The sequence below is a fragment of the Ostrinia furnacalis genome, unplaced genomic scaffold, assembly GCF_004193835.3.
Source record: "Ostrinia furnacalis isolate ACB-3 unplaced genomic scaffold, ASM419383v2 OfSCF4391, whole genome shotgun sequence".
In the NCBI taxonomy this organism is placed as follows: Eukaryota; Metazoa; Arthropoda; class Insecta; order Lepidoptera; family Crambidae; genus Ostrinia; species Ostrinia furnacalis.
In genome coordinates this window covers 586-16,236 of record NW_021134630.1, presented here as the reverse complement: position 1 = coordinate 16,236, position 15,651 = coordinate 586, and the positions used below count along the sequence as shown (strand labels likewise).

General features: G+C 35.5%; 1 protein-coding gene across 3 annotated transcripts in view; it reads right to left on the bottom strand.

The window, feature by feature from the left end:
* Window positions 1–14,360, bottom strand: part of LOC114359439 (elongation of very long chain fatty acids protein AAEL008004) — a 29,888-nt gene extending 15,528 nt beyond the window's left edge. Inside the window, exon 1 of one of the 3 annotated variants that reach the window (XM_028313845.1) lies at window positions 14,301–14,360. The gene's annotated coding sequence lies outside the window, so the exon portion shown is untranslated. Of the gene's footprint in view, window positions 1–1,785; window positions 1,805–9,519; window positions 9,669–14,300 lie in introns of those variants that run through there. The other 2 variants (XM_028313844.1, XM_028313846.1) reach the window with 2 other exon arrangements.
* Between the last annotated feature and the right edge of the window lie 1,291 nt (window positions 14,361–15,651).

Genomic DNA, 15,651 nt, shown 5'->3' with positions numbered 1-15,651 from the left:
AAGTATATAAGTAGTATATCTGTTAAGCTAGCACCCATAACACAAGCATTAGCTGCTTACTTTGGGGCTAGATGACGCTATGTGAAAATGTCAAAAACTAAAAAAGAAATTTATCATTACAAGGCGCGTCATGGAAATCCGTATCCGCTGGGGATTTACCCAGCTCGTGCTCAAACAATATTATACAATAACATACCTATCTTGGCCACTTATGACTGACCTAACAACTGAACTTCAGTTTTCAGTCGAAACATAAATAAAATGCGAATCATATGCAATTGTAATTTATTATAACTAACTGCTGTAGTTTGGTACTGCATGCCGGAAGGGCACGTTTTCCTATCATCATTTTTAATCTACATGTCCGCCATATTTTCAGGTATTATAATTAGTACTCTGTGCCGCTAGTATGAATCAATGATAGCCAATAACAAGAGACAGGCAGGTCAATGTCTTTGAAGACCATGATTTCAACGAAGTTTACTTGTTCAAACATTTAGATGGGTAAATATTTGTTTTAAAGATTTTTAAAGTTCAATAAGTGCTGTAAACTGTCAGTAAAAATTAGTATTGCATTTATTTTTGAANTATTGCATGACTTCAGTTAGATTTTGTGGATTTTTCAATACTGGCAAATTTTTCCTAAAAATTTTGGTTTTTCATTTGATAAGATAATGAAATTCATACTATGATTAATGTTATTTTAAGAGCAAAACCAATTGGATTGTTTCCCTACACGTTCGTGACGATAGTAGGCGATCTCGAATAGAAAGACAACTTCCTTGATATCGCAAGTGTCGTAAAGCTTACATAATGTAGACGATAGCTGCGCATCTTTGATGCCATTATTAACGGATTCTTATCTTCTATCAAACATAGTAATTTTAAAGAATTTTAGAAGCTGTCACATCAGATTTGGTACTATTTCAATATTATAACTAAATTATGAGGAACCACAATACATTATGTTTTAAATTATTCATTCAGCTCAGTCATCTTAAGACCGCAGGTAAACTTGAGTGGTTAGAAGTAAGTACACCTTTAATACACAATTAAATGCGCTTATTGTCCAAGTGACCCTCTTGAACTCTTATAAATAGTAATTACATGTAAATAACTGTCCATGATTTGTAACTGTAATGATACGATATTATTTTATTTAATGGTTACATTAATCATATTTCAGCCAACTTGGCTTAGAAAATATTTCTAGCTATTAAAAAAAGACAATTAAATTGTAAAGAATATTATTAACAAATGTTTAATTTATGAATGGTAGACCATGGGTGGACATAACTTCTTAATTCCATTAAATTGCTGTATAAATAACCAGTTAAACCCTCCACAAAAACAACAACAACCAAAATATGAGATGTTCCGGCATAATACATTGACTTTGACAATGTTAAAAACTTATTTACACTTAAAAGTGGTCAGCCAAATAACACCGGTTCGTCAAATAGTTGATTCATTTAACATTAGAACCAAAATCGTTTTATTTACACGGAATAGGGAAATATAACTGGCAAGGTACTGTGTTGTCAAGGTACAAATGAATATTACATATTTATTTCACAAACACACACGAAATACGCAATCCTGCGAGTGGATGGATACAATGGCGGAAGCACAAGCACGTTAACAGCATATTGCGGCACTGTCCTTAAAAACTAACTGTTTGAAGATTTCGCATACGGAATCACTGATTAAGAGGTTTCCGACGGTTACAACGACAACTGCAGTTGTATGCTTCTCGAGTAACCATTGAGAAAAGAGGGGCGATACCTGTCAGGCGAGCACCACGCCTACCAGCTGACTGACACACTCACCCACCTATTGCTTCGTATAAATAATTCATTGCTCTCATTATCTAACCATTTTATGGGTTTGCCTTATTGGCACAGGACAGGACCGAGTGATTACTCAATGTATCATCAAAATTCCAAGAAAATAATGTTTCGATATAAAACTGATTATCAAATTGTTTATCTGCGGTGGTAAATCCGCAATTAGCAGCGCTTTTGTATGTTAATGCGTACTTTAATAACTCATGATTGTAAGATTAGTTCAGTAAGCAACAGAATATTGTCGATCACGTAGAGAACTCTACATTCTCTATGTTTGTTTGTCTGAAGAGCACGTCGAACCGTGGTCGTGTAGTCGAACTATTATCACGTTCCTCGAATCCGTATCGCATAACACCATGCAAGGAAATACCTACTAGATCATGTTGATACAAAATATACCCAGGAACTCTAGCAAATGACGATGTGGGTACTGGTTGTACATTGATGTATGTAGGTACTGCTTATTAGAGTAAATAAAGGCGAAGCTGTAACCGGCAGCAACAGGCGGAGCGGGTAATGGATTTAATTATCAAGGAAGATATGTAGCGCAAGGTTAAAGTGTTGTTTTCATAGGATGCCATAAAATGACAAGAAAAATGTATGTCAGTATAGAATTACGAGAACATAGGAAGATTGGTTCAAAATGATATGATTGCTGGTGACGAGTCGGTTAGAGCCAGTGACGTCTGAGAACAGCGGGAAGATACTACACCGAGCGTGATCCGAGCAGCGGTCGCCTCTTGCACAACCACTCATTGTGAACGACCTTGACCTGCTCTTCACGGCGAAATTCACTTACACTCACACCTACACTTGAAACTCATTATAGTGGCAAGTTATACTTTTACATAACTTAAAACCAAGCCGTTCCACATACATATTACAAATGCACATTAATTAAAGGAGAAGTATTTTAGGCAATGAAAGTCTTTTGTGCTAATTTGTGATAGATGGATAACTCGTTTTTTAACTTTTTTAATGCCAAACAAACTGTATTTTCCGTATATGACTGTAATATTGCGCAGTCTGGTATATACCCGTGGCTCGTACGATTACATAAATACGTACAATTAGTGTTAGTCTTCTGTGGATTTGCTCAACTTCAAGGACGATTGCACGAATGGACAGGAGAGCCTGGTGTAGTGGGTTTTCGTCTCGAGTGTTCTGTGAAGCAGTCACAACTTTCACTGCAGCGACCGGGTCTTGGTCCATAGTCCGCAGGTTTTACGTAAGGGTGTTGCGCCAGAGTCGGAGACTCGACGCCGCCCGCGCTTGCGCCCTGCGGAACCACTGACCCAGTGCCACAGACGCGTATGCAGACCACCCCACTCCTCTCGTCCCATCCCAACCTTCGCAAACATTACGTCAGGCTTATGGAAATACGCGTGCTCAGCTTGATTAACAATATTGTGAACTAGGTAGCCGTACATTAAATCTACCATTTAGCATAATATACTTTGAGCTCTGCTGGGAATTACTTTGCGCAAGAGTCGACGATCAGGCTCTGCGGGTAGACCCTGAGACATTAAGTTGCGGTTTGTAAAACAGGTAGGGGTTTGTTGATGGAATATTGTCGGCAGTTACATACTAAATTAGTTGCAAAATGGCACACTTAAGGTAATAAATAAAAGGCAACTTTTTACGGAAGAGGTCATTCGCTGCTGTGCCGGGGAGTAGTCACGGTCATCGCGAATTGCTAGGCACCAAAAACATCGAAAAACCTTCTAGACGTATTCAAAACCGGACATTCAACTTGAAACTAAAAATAAATCTTCCTTCAGTAAAGAAATAATGTTGCTTAACGAGCTGATATCAAGTGTATTACGTTATCATTATTATTTATGAGTTACTCATTGTCAAGTTGGTTAATTTAAGATGTAATGTCACGGCCAATGCCCTAGTCTTTTGTGCGGCAATAGAAGTGTTGCGCTCCAGGCATTTCACTCAGTTCAGTATATTATGAGTAATCTAGAAAATGTTATCATTAGTATTAATTGTAATTAATATTGTGAATAAGGATTCATACTATGAATCCTTATTCACAATATTAATTAAAACTAAAGGAGTATGATACTCCTTTAGTTTTTAATTTAGGTTCATTTATCTGCCCTACGTAAAATAAATCCTTAATAAACATTTTTATAAGTAGGCTCAACATTTTTTCAGCAGAAGATTCTAGCAAAATTATGGCTTGGTAAGCGAGGTTAAGCAATTGGTTAGCATATCTTTAAAAGCAATACTAAAAGGTTTGTTTATTAAAGTATGGCTAGTAGAAAAATGCATAAATCGAGAGTTAAAGGCTAAAGAAATAGTGGTGAGGAGTTGCAAATTTATTTTGAGTGATTAGTGTTCTGGACATGCAAGTTCCATAGCCAAAACATTATTGTAATGATTAATTTTACACAGTACAGATAATGACCATGACATGTAGTCGATTTAACTTTCACGAATGTGACGATTATAGACTAACATGTCATTTATCATTGCATTTGTAGTTGCAGTAATGAATAAAACGTACCTACTTGAGATAAGATAATAAATAATAATATTATCATAAAAGATAAGCCTTACAATATTTTTACCCGACTGCGCGATTAGGAATCTTCATGCATTGCATGTCAAACATTTTGTGTTTTGAACGTGGCCTTGATCCTTTAGCCGACTTTTTTCTGCTGCTAATGCTGTCACGCGTTTACGAAACGCGCGACAGCATCGCTCCTAACGCGCGTCGCATTTGCAACGCACTACAGAAGTGATTCCAACGCGCTATAAACGCGCTACAGCAGCGCGACTGCATCGCTACTAAGGCCTCAGCCTCGAACTTAGCGGGCAGCGGGGCGGCGGCGGCGGCGGCGCGGGAGCGGCAGGATCTTATGCGTAAAATCAAATAGACCGGTTCTCGAAAACAGCGGCGCGGCAGCGGGGCGGCAGCGGGCAACGAGAGGGCAGCGGCGAGGGAGCGGGCAACGAGCGGGCAGAGCGCACTCCTTCTTTTGCCCACAATAAATCGAGCGTTAGGAATAAATTTGAATCGAAATAAAATTGTTTTGCGAATTCGTTTGCGAATAAAAACAAATATCTCGACAACACAACCCCGAACACAACACTTCGCCGCTTAAGCGCCGCGCGAGCTGCCCGCTTGTTTCGAGAACGGGTCTGCGTTGCCCGCCCCGCTCCAGCGCCGCCGTCGCTCCCGCCCCGCTGCCCGCTAAGTTCGAGGCTGAGGCCTAAAAGTCGCCGTAGGCGAGGGCCCTTTAGAACCCCTTTTTCATGGATAAGTAAAGTATTTAGGGTTGATTAAAAATTATTTTATAGTTGAAGAAATGAAGAGACGAGTGCGGAACAAAAAAACTCGAACCAACGAATAAAGCAAATTGATAAGAAGGACTGATCCAAATTACTTTAGCAACAATATTGCAAAAAATTTCATTGCCAATTTTCTCAAAATGATGTTGTACTTCTATCAAAGACTACTAAACTAAAACTAACACAAATTATTAAATCATCGATTATTGACAATGTAAAACCACATAATAATATAATTATTTTGGTCTCAGAAATTATATTTTTAGCACAACTAGAACAAGCTAGATATGCTAAATGGGTATTTATTGGTATTTGATGAATAAATTAGTACAGTGTTTTATTATTACATACATAAGTATTATAAAGGTTTACGCGAGATTGATACAGAGATTGAAGGCTCTATCTACCATTGTAAAAAAATATTTGGGAATTAAGGTTTTTGAACTTCACGCAGACGCAAAACGTTATTTAGGATATTATAGTTTGTTGTAACGTTGTTCTTTTTATTTCACGTTTATTGACGTAAGATTTGAAATTTTATGATCTAGCAACAACCTTAGAAACCTCTAACTCTACCTACATCGTGGTCCGGCACGGCCACACACTTGTCAGGTTTTGTTTGCGGCCTAATTTCGACACGATGTACTGTGTGCGCGTAAACCAGCCTTTCCCAAAGTGGGCGAGATTGCCCCCTTGTGGGCGCTGGAGGTAGGCAGGTTAGCCCCTAGGGGGGCGCTAAGAGACCCAGAAAAAAATCGGGGCGTTTGAAGTTAGTGGTTTTTGAGTAGGTGAAAAACTTGATTTCTCAAAGTGGGCAGTGGATAAAGTAAGTTTGGGAACCCCTGGCGCAAACGTTGATAAAATGGCAGTCAATTACACGGAGGATGGAACGCGGCGGGTCGCGGTGTCCCCCATGACGTCTGCGCGGTCTCTTGTGCAAGTCATCGATATGCAGCGATGATCAATTGGTGCTGCGCGAAACCTTAGCTAATGTTATATAACAGAACATGGACAAATCAACAAAGGCATCAAATCGACTGACCGGTAGTTGACAGGAATTATAATAAGCCTATTACGGCAGCGCGACACTTGTTAGCTGGTAGGATTTATGTCACGATTACTTTTAATACACTCTTTTTTTTTTTCTTTTTTTTTTACACTCGAAGAACTTCATCGGTAAATGATACGACAAAGCCTATTTGCAGAAAATTTATTCAAATTCAAATTTATTTATTTTCCAGAAACAGGTAACATAATGATGGTCAAATATACATAAAATAAAGTCCATGTTTCGCTAAATACATCTTAGCATGCAATAAAGAAAACAGACGACTTTTTCATGGGAACCAGTTTTTTTTTCATTCAACGCTAATGGGGGCATTTGACCGGACACTGATGTCTTCCCTGTTTGACATAAATATCAATACCGAGCTTGACAAGTCCTCAGTTGCTGTTACCAGGTGAATTAGTTCAAGTTTGTGGCAAGAACATACTAGTTTTGGGCTGACAATGTATAGGTTTGTTGTCGCCACGATAAGGAGAAGATTAGGATTTTCTGTTTTAAACTCTACAGCAAAATAAGTCTAACTATGCGGTGAAATTATCATGAAGTAATAGACATTGACTGCTACTAACCACTCCCAAGAAAAAGTATAAACATATCGTTCAACCCTTTTTGGGATATGTGAATAAGGATTTTGCATCGTCTCTTTTTTCGAACGGATTAAAGTCGAGTTCTTATCACTACAACAACAGCATATCAAGCTAAGCACTATGGCTTCTTATGTGGTTGTAACAGATGCTATTTTGCGATAAAAAAATAAAGTAAGTTCTCTGTAGCTGTGCCTTAAATAAAATAAATAAATGTGCCGCTCTGTATATGACGCTGCTAGCTAAAAGGTTAGTAACTTATAAATATATAATTACAGAATAACCACGCATGTTTAATAATAATAATAAAATAATAAATAAATCTTTGGACAATTTCACACAGCGCCAGCTAGCCCCAAAGTAAGCAACTTAATGCTTGTGTTATGGGTGCTAGCTTGACGGATACACTACTTATATACATTTTTTTTAAATACATACATATTATACATAGTAACACCCAGACCCGTCACAGAAATTAAAATTCATCATTTCAATTTCTGCCCGGCCGGGAATCGAACCCGGGACCTCTCGGCATAGTAGTCCGTTCTGAACCACTACACCAAACGGCCGACTAATAATTGTCGGTGTCGGTAAATAACGGTTTAATAATTGTCTTTTAATAGCCGCCGCATAACTAGATTATGTTATTGTATTGACGCAGATTTGAACGTCGATGCGTAGAAAAATGTCCGACGTTATTCTTATACATAAAACAAATATAAGTACAGGAGTTTTTTGATTCCGGTCCCAAACTAAATGAAGCTATTTTCCCTTGAAATAAAAGCCTGTACATTTTATTAATGTGCAAAATATTGTTTTAGTTGTGCCTTAATGATTCACAGCACCTAATTGATTTAAAAATTAACGCTCATTCGCAAACTGGGGCCATTATGCCAAACTACAACAAATGAAAACACAATTAATAAAATTGAGAAAACCATTAATTTTGATTAAAAAATACCAACCGTAACCGGTAAACAGTTCTAAATTCACGTTGGTTTCGGAAACCTTGACCAATCGTAATCGTTACGTCGACAATTAATTGAAACTTCGTCACATGAGGTAATCGGTAACAGATGGATGAATTTGTTTCACCGACAAAATCCTCGATCTCAACTTCGTTATTGTCTACTAGCCATTATAAAAAAATATTGTAAGTTCAGAATCAATTAGCTGAGAAACTATTACGGTTACATCTAAAAACGTAAAATAGGTACTGGAGATTTAACTTTGAGTATGGTTTCAGTTACTGTTTTCAGAAAGAAACAAAAAACAAAAGAGAATAATCCAACCGCATTGTTACAAAATGATTAAGTGAAAGTTTGACAGCTGGTATTATAATAGAGATGAACTTGACCAAAATAATATGTTTACAAACATTGGACAACTAGCACCGGGTATCAGATAAAGGTAAAGGTCTAACTGAAGTAAAAAAATCGCTTTGAGGTTTGATAAAAAGTAATCAATGTTACAGAGCAAAGGTTATCGTTTGGATTTAATTACCAAATAGTGTAATTGAAATTAATGTTTGACAGTGTGTCAGTATAATATTTAGGCAGATAAGTACAACGTTAACCTTAAGGGGAAAGAAGCAACCGCAAAACTGGATATTAAAGATTTTTATATTATGCGTACGTATTATGGTGGTTATGATTGATAAGCTTACACTAACAAGTTCAAGTTATAGAATAATACCCTTAACGCGGAAGTTGGGTGTTTTATAATCCGGTTAAATCGATCATAATTCACACCGGTTCGTATCGTATCGTATCGTTTTTACTTTACGAATGATATTGGCCAAATAATTTATATATGTCAACAAACATAACAATTGGATGGAAAATTAACTTTCTGAAGGAGTCTCCTTCATCAAGATATTTTATATTATTTCACACGGCCGGCGGCTTTTTGCTCTGTAAATATATTTTCAATCTGATATGAATGTGTTCAAGATACTTTGAAATGACATACACTAGCATGCACAATTCAAAGGATATCAGAAGATATATTTCGCTTTGCCAATGACAAAGTTTGAATAGTACAGTGAAGTGCTTAATGTGAGCCATGAAGTGGTTTTGCGCTGCGCACGGGCAATACATAAGAACTATAAACTTCAGGTTATGAAGTTTTACGTGCACACAAATATCAATATTGCATAAAAATATAGTAACTTTTATGTGATTAAGGATTTCAACAGTATCTGAGTGGTTGGTAAAACAGTGATTCGTAAATTTTTTGGCAAATAAATTGACCAACGATATAGGATAGGGTAACGAGGTAAAACTTTTATTCACTTTTGACTTTAGACTTTACGTGACGAAATACCGGGCGCATCTGTTAATGCATATTGCACGAAAAAAGTTATTATGAAGTTTAGTAATTAAATTGACAACTGTCTTGAATGAATATTAAACTTTAATTACTCCTCAGGTTTATTGTTTTCATTTTAATCTTAATTATGATTAATGGTTTTACTGGAAAGCAGTTAACGCTTTTATGATAGAATTTATAGCTGTTTTATATGTGCGAATATATTGCTTCTTGTTAATTTTTTACCTAAATATTTAAACAACTTGAGAAATCAGTGACAAAATCTTAAACCAGTTTACTTAAGTATTTGTGTCAATTGTTACAAATGTGTTAATCTGACATTTGATAGAGTCAGCATAATAAATAATTGTAATCAGTTATAGTATAGTAAAGGAGTGCTACTTACAGAACGGATGTGTTACGGCGATCAAAAAGGATGAGAGCCTTTCTAAAGGAGTTCGAAGGCGCCTATTGAATGCAAAATAAAAAATGCGAACGTCCGACTTTCGCGTATCGTATCGATATGTGGTGCGCGCGCTGGTGGTGCGCGGTGGACAGTGACTGGAGGCGCGTGCGCCGGCCGCCACCAGCGCCGGGCCTCGCCTGCGTCACGCGGACCTCATGCGTCATCGTACCGCATCTCGGTTGCGGAATAAGGGACCGGTCGGCCACCGTTCCAGACCCAACGCGAAGCCTCATCACTACTCTAATGAGGCTGGAAGTTTCCATTAACTAATTTATTTATTTATTATTCTAGAAAGACTAAGTCTTAGTGTGATTCTGACCATTCATTTAAAACAAAAATCAATCAAGGACTAATTTTATGATCTAGGAGCCCAATGAATTATATTGTCAAGATTTTTTTTAACGCTTAAGGCATCTAAGGACTTGAAAACTACTTTGTGGACAGTGGAACAGTGGGACTGGGGATAATTAATACAGTATGTCACGAAGAAAAAAAATTCTATAAAAAATAAAAAAACTCATAAAAAATTTGACCTCTTTTTTGTCGATACAAATAGGTCTATTTTTGACCTAATTTCATATGTGCACTTTATCGTGACTCAAACTGTATAATAAGCTAGACTCTAGCTCCTCTCCTCTAGCTGCTAGAGGACAAAATTTCAATTATTTGTCCGTCAAGACAGATAATAAGTAGGTACTGGACACGTATAAAAATATAAAAACCCTAACGATCCGGGGTATATTTTTTCGAATAGTATTTAGATCCTAAGATAAAGCCTAACTAACCCCTATGTTGGACGTTGCGCGTTGTCTTAAAATAGCGAGATCTTGATTGATTGGAAAAGTTTAGAGTTAAATGTATGTGATATTAAGGCTGGGTTGCACCATCTTATTTTAACTTTAGCAAACGTCAAAAATGTGTCAAACTCCACACAAAAAACACCGGATATCGTCAAAGTTACTGTCAAAGTTAGGTGGTGCAACTCAGCCTAAGAAAAACAATCAGGTGTACGAACTCGCGGGGTCCGTTAGTATGTTTAACTAAATGATTTTACAGATTAAAACTTATTAACATAAAAAACAATGTAAACTTTAGACTTCACGCAGGATACGTAGTTGACTTGTATTAATATGGGTTGTATTTAACTGCAAGTCAAAAAATCATCCTTTTGCATACTAAAAAAATTCGAATTCTAAGCAAAAATACTGATTGCACAGCAAAATAATTACCGCAAAATATTAAAATCTTAGCAGCAATTTAAGTTCGTGACGCATTGCTATTTATTTAAAAAGTGAAGCTATTTAATGAATGCATAGCTAATAATAACTTGCGCACAGTAAATGTATTACATCATTTATTAAAAAAAATACTCTCAATTTTTCTATCATGCACTGCAGTTTATCTAAATGAAATATCATTTTATTTGCCATAATAATCGAACGTCCATGCTTGCGTTTTTGGCCAATAGGTATATTTTTGGCCTCTGCAGGCGATGTGACATACTTGAGTCGAATCGCAAGCTCTATTTAAATGCTTGCATAATATACTTTATTTAAAAAAAAGGGGGACAGTTAGGCACATTTAACATTCATCCTGCATTTTTTTCCTTATTTCCAACGAATCATATCACCGTTTTTGTTTGTCGGCGAAAAGTCGCCGACTCATGTCGGTGGATCGTCAGGGCTGCATTATTGAACGACATAAAGTGATAGAAAAGACGCAAAATAGAATTTCAGTTCAACTTTAAGAAATAATGCTATACAAAGAACATTATTTTGATTTAATTATTATTAAATTTGCCGAACAAGTTCTCTGAAATTTTGAGACATTATTGTTGAGCAACTTTTAAAATGCATATTAGAAAACATGTTGCAAGAATAGTTATATTGAAATGAGTATGAGTATTACTGATGTACGTTCGGGTAAAGGACATCTTCCACGTTTCATATATTTTTGGTCCAAAATCAAAAGTGCCGGCCAACAAAAAAAAGTGCTGTATTCTGACAGAATACGTCTACCTTAGCATTTGTTACTATGGCACGAAAGCCGTAACTCCACTGTGCGTCGAGTATTTGAGATCTAAAAGTCATCGATTATTCATACATTTTTTGTTCAAAATCGAAAGTGTCGGCCAATAAAAAAAAAAGTGCTGTGTTCTGACAGAATACGTCCGCCTTAGCATTTGTTACTATGGCACCAAAGCTGTAGCACCACTATGCGTCGAGTATTTGAGATCTAAAATTCATCGACGATTCATACATTTTTTGTTCAAAATCAAAAGTGTCGGCCAATAACAAAAAGTGCTGTCTTCTGACAGAATACGGCCGCCTTAGCATTTGTTACTATGGCACCAAAGCTGTAGCACCACTGTGCGTCGAGTATTTGAGATCTAAAATTCATCGACGATTCATACATTTTTTGTTCAAAATCAAAAATGTCGGCCAATAAAAAAAAAGTGCTTTATTCTGACAGAATGCGTCCGCCTTAATATTTGTTACTATGACACCAAAGCTGTAGCACCACTGTGCATCGTAGTATTTGAGATCAAAGACAGTCGTTTCATATATTTTTAGAGCTCAAATACTACGATGCACAGTGGTGCTACAGCTTTGGTGCCATAGTAATAAATGCTAAGGCGGACGTATTCTATCAGAATACAGCACTTTTATTTTATGGCCGGCACTTTTGATTTTGGACCAAAATGGATGATGTCCTTTGCTGTGCAATTAGTATATTTGATGAGAAAATAATATTTTTGCACATCAAACAACATTTTTGTTGCGCGTTTAAGAAAAAATATAGTACACTTTTGATGTGTATTTTAGTATTATTTGTAGTACTAGTTTTGTTAAACAATTTGTTTATTTGCAATGAAATAATTTATTTGATGTAAAAGTTATTTAAATTGATGAAAATAACTTGATGTACGATAAGTTATTTGATGTGCGATTAATAATATCCCTATTAATATCTTGTTCATCCGGTGTCACCTTTTTACAATAACAGTACAATTTCTAAAAATAAGAAACTCCATCGTCATCTCTACACACGTCACACAATGAAAAGGTATTTTAATAGCGTAAAACTTAATGAATATGTAAGATGTATAATGATGAATAGTTTGTAAAAAGAGATATTTTTACAAACTATTCTGTGATTTTTATTTGAATAGTTTGCAATAATGTTAGATAAGAAGACTTAATACTAGAGATGAAACGGATAGTTGTTTGGCCGGATACCGGATACCGGATATCCGGCGAGCTGCTAGGCCGGATAGCCGGATATCCGGCGGCCGGATAGTTGTCTCATTGTCATGTTGCATGTCGTAACGAGTTTAGCGCCGCACAGGTCCTTCGAACGCGATCAGTGAGTCTAGTAGACTAGACAAGTCACACTTTTCGAAAAACGAATTCGTTCGAATAGAATGTCAGATTTTGCCACTCGCCTAAGGGGCAGATCAATTCGGGCGATTTCGGTTGCCATCGTGAGTATGTGATTGAATAGCGAAAATTCAATTAGTTTATTTGCTGCGTAATCTGACTGAACTGCATTATACAGAGTGACTTTGAAATCGTTGGCATTCTTTTTAAAATAAGACTCTACTCATGATTCCCCAAATATGAGTCACATCAAATGAATTAAAATTTCAATATTTGAAATCTTGTACAGACGACAGTACACCAATCTTCATACTGTGGCATCTTATTTCAATGTATTAAGTGTTATTTTGCAACAAAATGTATAGGATGATGTGCTGTTGACTGTACAATAGTTTTAAACTCTTTACACACACACACTAATACAAATACATAGTTAAAATAATGACAAAAAATCTCATTGGATTTGTCTCATATTTGGGGAATGCACTATGTATTATGAGTAGTCTTATAACTACATATTAAAAGGATGCCAACGATTTCAAAGTCACCCTGCATGTCATCAGACCATCAGTGAAAAAAAGATCGCCTATTTTATTTGGCAATATTTCGTCATTAAAATATATTTTGAAAATTATAAATAACTTGAAAAAATCGAACTGCCTAAGGCGGGAATTGAACCCACGACCTTCCGCTTGCCGGGCGACTGCTCTTCCAACTGAGTTACTTAGACACTGGATGAACCCGTCGAAATTTTCAAGTGTAATACGCTGTTATAGTATATTAGTGTCGTGGGTTCAATTCCCGCCTTAGGCAGTTCGATTTCTTCAAGTTATTTATAATTTTCAAATTAGTTTGAGATGCGACTCTTAACGCTAAAAAATTAAATAACTATATTAAAATATATTTACTATGTATTTATGTATTCGTCATTAGAGTGAATAGCCCAGAAAGGAAATTAGTTTTTTGAAAGGCCTTTATATGGCTTTTTTGTAACTTTTTGGACTTTAGATAAAAACCGTCATTATTATAAGCCATTTTATTGATATTTAACTCAAATATTATTGTGTTTCATTTTATTATAGGAAATTTTCGTAGATTTTTAATATCCGGAATCCGGCCGGATAGTGAGCTACTATCCGGTATCCGGCCGTATAGTAAATTTAAGCCGGATATCCGGCCTACCGGATAGTTGCCGGATATCCGTTTCATCTCTACTTAATACTGAAAAAAACGCATCAGCTTCCCACAACTAATATTGGTAGATCGCATAAATTCCTGGATAAGTACATTTTTTGAGATTTAATACTGTAAAATTAGGATAAGAAATAAAAGAAAACTCACAAATTTAACCGGTAGATATCACAGCAATCGTTGAATACACTAGATGCAATCTGAAATATAAGGCAAATAAATCATTTTTTTATCTCTTAGTAAGTCGCACAAGTTATCGATTTAATTATAATGTTCTTGTGTTTTTTTTTTTAGTTTTTGTGGTATGAGATGATGAATTCCCTTTTTCTTTATTTGATAAAGCCTAACGGTAACCTAACTAGCTATGTATTTACCGCCTACCAGTACTAGAAAAAAATACGTAATTATAATATCTATTAAGCTTCACACGCGCAGATTTTGTATGTGTCACATAAAATAATACAGATAAATATAAATTTTCAGAAGCCTTGTTTTTCAGCCTTTTGAATTTGAAATTCTCATAATGTTTTTAATGTGTATGAGAAAAAAACGAGAGCTTTTTCATAATCAGGCCTATAATATTATTGTTTAGAGATCTATTTACAGAAAACACACAGGATACATTTTACTTATTATATTGTATAAAATATTATTTTTACTAACGATTACCAGAATCACGACTAAACGAAAAAATCCTATAATTTACTATGTAGTGAATTACATTGTTTTGTGTTGTAAAATTTTAACGACAACACGATCGGATTTAAATTGAACGACGATAAGAGTAAATCATTGAACAATACAAATATAAGTTTTTTCAGAAGGATTCCGATTTAAAAACAAGAAAAATTATCTATTGCATTATTTTTAAGGGATTGTTTCCGTTTAACAAGCTCTAACATATTGACAGACCTATCTACGGCCGAAAACGTTACTGTTTTCGAAGAAGTCTTAAATAGAGCTTTAAATTCTAGTGTATTTTATTTTATGAAAAAAAAAGACAAAAGAAATCGCCGACTACATAAAGTACTATTTGCTGTAAAATACACCTTTTTGAGAAATATGACTCTTAATAAACGGAAATAAATGGAAAATAATAACTAATTAATTAGTCAATGACGCACATTTTCTATTATACTTCTAGAAGATTGTAGAACAATTGTTTTGTCAGTGTTGGCTTTTAATAAATACTTGAATACCTAATTCCGGTTACATTTTAATGCAACTTAATGAGATACCATAATTAAGCATACAATTAATACTGTTAAACACACTAAAACAAACATAATTTGTTGTGACATAATGATTAAAATTTTTAAAATATACACTGCTATTTTTTAATTAGTATTCGTATTTTTTAATTAGTTAACTAGTATTCGTATTTTTTAATTAGTTAACTATACTAATTCAACATTTAAGGTCAATCAAATAGCAAAAAAATACCTTAAAAATGGCCAAAAGCGGTACTTTTACCCTATGGGGCTGATATGCATGTGATATG